Source organism: Patiria miniata, unplaced genomic scaffold, assembly GCF_015706575.1.
Source record: "Patiria miniata isolate m_02_andy unplaced genomic scaffold, ASM1570657v1 HiC_scaffold_4, whole genome shotgun sequence".
In the NCBI taxonomy this organism is placed as follows: domain Eukaryota; kingdom Metazoa; phylum Echinodermata; class Asteroidea; order Valvatida; family Asterinidae; genus Patiria; species Patiria miniata.
The window spans coordinates 3,835,779-3,841,293 of NW_024037071.1; the positions used below are offsets into that span (position 1 = coordinate 3,835,779).

General features: G+C 38.9%; 1 protein-coding gene across 3 annotated transcripts in view; it reads right to left on the reverse strand.

Moving 5' to 3' along the window:
* The window catches only part of LOC119739915 (SH3 domain-binding protein 2-like), a 29,947-nt gene extending 26,065 nt beyond the window's left edge, over positions 1–3,882 (reverse strand). For 2 of the 3 annotated variants that reach the window (XM_038215052.1, XM_038215050.1), the window contains exon 1: positions 3,594–3,882. The gene's annotated coding sequence lies outside the window, so the exon portion shown is untranslated. The remainder of the gene's footprint in view (positions 1–3,593) is intronic. The other variant, XM_038215051.1, reaches the window with a different exon arrangement.
* Between the last annotated feature and the right edge of the window lie 1,633 nt (positions 3,883–5,515).

Here is a 5,515-nt window from a genome sequence, read left to right on the forward strand (position 1 = left end):
TTTAAAATTAGGATATAAAGGTCCACACAAACATCCTTTAAAAACTGGGCATTTTGGAGTTATTCTTGCGAGAACCATGGGAGAACAAATTTTTGGGGTAAAAATGTTGACACTCAAAAATTGAGTTGTTGTTAATAGTGCTAGTTGTTAATCCTGTTGCACAGTGCATTGCATTCTGCAGATGTGTGAGAAACAACAAATGTGTATTGCTGCTGTGTGTATTTATGTGACACACATAATGCGTACCATACGGACACGGCTGAAAAATACGCATATGCCACAAAATGTCCGCCACGTCTGATGCAACAAAGAAGGGTTTTGGGGTTTTTTTCCTCGGGAACAGTAAGACAAATTTACGTTAGTTTCCTTTCAACCAGACCTTTGCATAGTATAAGTCAACAACCCGAAACATATAAGTTTCAGGGATTTCAGTCTGTAATGCCCCTGTAGATGTGCCTTTACAGGAAAATCCCACCAAAAAATTTCCGCACTGTTCCAAAACAAGGGAAACAATATTAAATGGTTCTGAGGTGAGGAAGTACAGGCCATCACAAACATGTTCTCATCGATTGCCAGTTTGTGGGTATGGGTAACAGAGAATGAGCTAATTTCCTTGCTTTGTCTGTGACGGTCTTTCCCGAAAAAACCAATTCCTGGCATGGTCCCAAAATACATGTAATCACACTGCCGGCTGGATGGAAAATGTCAGTTAGGACGTAACCCATCACGAGCATTGACATCGTGACATCACATGATATCTGGATTCTGAATGGTAACCCGCTGTTGCCTAGTAACTTAAATGTAGTAGGTCCTATTTAAAGCTTTTTACTCGCAACGTCCACACAGCACTGCCCATGTATAATTGAGTGTCTGTAATGACACTGTTTTTCGGTCCAAATACCATATAATTTGTTCATTTCAGTACCTTTATTCAATATTAGAGTAAAGATTATTTTTTTGGTAGTTTTAAGAATGTACACAGAATCTAACCTTACAGTGGCCGATCGGGGGGGGGGGGGGGGGGGGGGGAGTCGGGGGTTCCAACCCCAGCTCAGCCTCTTACATACTAATGTTACACATATGTACACATGTAGTAAAATGGGGCCCGACAAATTACTAAATGGAATATAACAGTAGTTCCTATTTTTTTTCTTGTCAAATTGCCTTGGAATGCAGGAGAAAGTATGCCCCCGGACCACCCTATAGCACGCACCCTACCCCCCCCCTTTCATATTAGTATCCCTCCCCCGTCATATCAGTAACCCCCTTCATATCAGTACCCCCCCCCCCCCCTTATAAAATTGACAGGCTTTCGAGTCACAGTGTTTTATTATACTTTTGTCAATCCTGGCCAGCTTGGATTGGATTGTTTTTGTTTAGTCTTGTTTACTTTTGTGGATTACTTGTTGTACCGGTATCTTGTATTTTGGCCGAATAAATAATAAAATAATAATAATAATATCAGTAAACCCTCCCCCCCCCCTCCCATTCATGTCAGTAGACACCCCCTCATGTTTCTTGAAGCTCCGCCCCTACCTTGCATCAATGGTGTTATTTTAGTGTCATCATTCCTCGCTTCACCCATGGCCTACTGACCATGCCACCATGGATCTAATGATTCCTTTAGTTTAATATACACCGGATACCTCCCGAGCATGCACACTGTAGTGTACGGTACATGTACTTCATCCTAAATCTCACCTTCATGACCAGGTCACTAGGCTACTGAGGCATTCAGGAAATAATTGATTAGACCGTGTCAAGATTCCATCGGAAAGGGGAAAAAACGATGATCAAACATTATAGGGCCTATACATGTACAGGTACCTAAATGACCATGTTTATGGCTTGCAAATATAGCAAACCATTTATATCAGAAAAAAAAATTGTTGTAACCTGACGCCACTTTTTTCTTCACATCATCTCAATGAAGGTCAGTCATTGCAAAAATTTTAAAAAGACATGAATCTGGGACTGAGAAACTTTGTTTCCAATTTCAAATAGGAAATTACTAAAAGATTGTCTGGACTCTACATTGACTTTGTACACAACCACTCTACATTGACTTTGTACACAACCACTGACATGGCGTCTGGATATTCTTTCTCATTATTTTTATTTCAAAGTGTGGAGCCCCATAGTTCTAGGGGAACTGAATGGTAACACATAGCAACTGATGAAAACAGGTGTGCAAATGAATAGATCTTTTCATTCGATGTCAGGCCCCCCCCCCCCCCCCCCCGAAAAAAAAGATGGAGCTGTCTACAAAAAGTACAAACAACTACTGAACTAGGGTCGAGTTGTACTTTTATCAATTATTGATACTATTTACTAGTGACCGGCGGTATATTAAAGGGAATATACAACATTTGCAAACATCGAAAAATATAACTACCAAGTTTTTACGAAATACCTTACTAGGATGTTGGTAAATGACAGTCTAAAGCATCCTGTAAAATTATGGCACCTGGTGTCAAGTCATTTTCAAGAAAATGGTATTTTTGTGTACATTTCCAAAGATGGTCGGCCGACCACCGTTGGAAAAACCTAACTATTTTTCAACTACTGCTCCAAATTTACATTTTTTTTTCAGTCCAAATTGGACTGGTTCCCTTACCTTACAATTTTCCGACATCTATAAATTGATCCATTTTATCTTTAGTGGAGTCAGGGAACTAGACTACTTAAACATTTTTGTTTTTCTTGGTTTTTCAAGCATTTGCGAACACACAACTTCAAACATGTGAGTTAAACAATATTTGATCTATTATACTAAACTGCTCAAATAGTTCATTTATGAAAAAAACAGCAAAAGCCAATGATGTACATTCCCTTTAAAGGTACTACCGGTACTCCTAAAATTATGATTTTGTTAAAATGCCACGTATACAAAACTATAGATATTTCCAAAAAAAAATTCTGACCATTACAAAATGATCGACATTGAAAGTGGTGAAAAAAAATCTTGAAAAAAAATGGGTTACATACAGTAGGCCGTACACTTGAATAAATTCTTATTAAAATTTAATAATCAAGACATTCAAGACTTAGTGATCCGGAACTGTCAAGCATGATAAAAACTACTACTACTATTAAGCTAGACTCTAGAGCAAACATGTACATGTCCTCGACGCTCCATTATAATCTGTGCAGGTAGGCCTAACGCTTGCAACACACAAATTGAAGGTGAGTGCGTAGAAACAGGACCGCGTAGCTTTGGGGGGTCTGATGATACATGTCCAAAATGCTCTAAACAATTAATTGACAATTGGGAAAAAATGTTGCAACCTGACGCTCACTTCTGTGGTTGTCAAGACGGTTGTGTACAAAGTCAATCAATATAGCAATGGAGAGTCAAGAAAAGTTTCTAAAATTGGAAATGTTTCTCAGTCCAAGATTCATGTCTTATGTTTGCAATGACTGACCTGCAATTGAGACGATAAAAAAGCAGCGTCAGGCTGCAACATTCTTTCCGACAAATGGCCCCATATGATAACTTATAAAAACTACGATGTACACTACATTACATGGTGTAGGAAATTGTAAATAATCATGTGATGCACACAAGCAGGCATTGAAATTCATGTTCTCACCACATTTTCACCTGTTCAGTACAGACTCCCACTTGCACAAGTTTGTCATGCAGGCATGCATGCCATTGACATGCTCAATCGTGAAATTCAGCAGCAGCAGTAGAATCCAGTAAATTTTAGAATCACATCATCAAGAAGAACAACTGACTTTGGTCTAGATAAAACGACAATCCAATGTACAGGCTTCCCCGGAAACAGTGGCCGATTCAGTCACAGAATTTCTGAACGGAACTTCGCACAGAAACGTACACAAATGCAACGTATTCGAATTCATGCACGTACTGTACGGTTTTAATTCTGTACACGGTAGATAGATCGGACTAGACTTTTTTCATGCCGTAAAGACAAAGTTCAACTTTTGTCAATTAATAACGTGTACCTCATGTCACAAAAAGTATTAAAGAGGATGTTCGAAGTTGCTCTACTACTACCCGTGTTAATGTTCTTCAACATAATTCCATTTTATTTTTTTGGTCAAAGATGCATTACCCATGCACTTTAAAATGAGATTTTTTCTCCCTAACAAATTTTCAATTCATTTGTTTTGTTTTAATGAAAAAAAATATGTATTTCGATTTTGGGCAGCTGCAGCCCAAATTAAACCTGTGAGAACCAAATTATTGTCTGGCAGCTCGCAGGCTAGCCCGACTGCGTCTGGCCGTACAGTACTATCGCAAGCTCTGTAGTACGGCCAGACGCCCGATGCTTCCACAGAGACTGAATTTTTTTGGCCGCCGATGTAGCGATTTTGCTACATCTTTCGATCGCGATTATCTTTTCATCCAGGACACAAATTTCCAAAGTTAAGGTTCGTAGTCGTAGAGCAACTCATACCTTTTCGAAAAAACGTTCTTTGGTCTCAATATTTTCATCCATCTGGCCACAAGACGAATTTCAGTCATCAGATTCCACAAATATCGTCCCCCATGCGATCCCCCATGCGATTTCAAAATGGCGGCCGCGCTGTAATGTATGCATTATGCGAGCGCGCTTGGGCAAGATAATGAATATGCATTATTTTGTTCATGACCTCGTGTTTGTATGGCCAGCCGCGCTGAGTGTCCGACAAACGTCATAAACTATGATGCATACTCATCATCTTGCCCATCATCTTGCGCATGGGGGACGATATTTGTGGAATCTGATGACTGAAATTCGTCTTGTGGCCAGATGGATGAAAATATTGAGACCAAAGAACGTTTTTTTCGAAAAGGTATGAGTTGCTCTACGACTACGAACCTTAACTTTGGAAATTTGTGTCCTGGATGAAAAGATAATCGCGATCGAAAGATGTAGCAAAATCGCTACATCGGCGGCCAAAAAAATTCAGTCTCTGTGGAAGCATCGGGCGTCTGGCCGTACTACTATACAGAGCTTGCGATAGTACTGTTCGGCCAGACGCAGTCGGGCTACTCGCAGGCCATCGAACTTTGTGAAGAAACAATTCAATAACTAAACGCTGTTGGATTTTTTTTTATCAACGTCTAATTCAAAGTGAACTATTTTGTTTTGCTAGGAAAATAGCATTAAAAAAACAATTCTATTTTTCGAGGTGAAACCCCCCCAAAAAGAGTCCGTGGAATACATTTTTAAGCAAAAAAAAACCATCCAGGTGTTTCCCCTTTCGGACGTTTTCAACCCTCTGAAATTATGTTTTTATATTTGGTTTAATAATTGTCACGCTACATGCAAAAGTTTGTAATTATTCAATGTGGGCAGAATTTATGGTTGATGTCTCATGGATACATTTTTGTGGTGCTGAAAAAAAATGCTTTTTGAAAACAAAATCGAAAATAACATTTGTTTTTTTAATGACATTAAATGATATTTAATGATATTTTAATTTATATAAATTTGACAGTGGCAGGCTATAAAGGAGACATTCACTTTAAATTACAATGACAACGAACTACACGTTTATA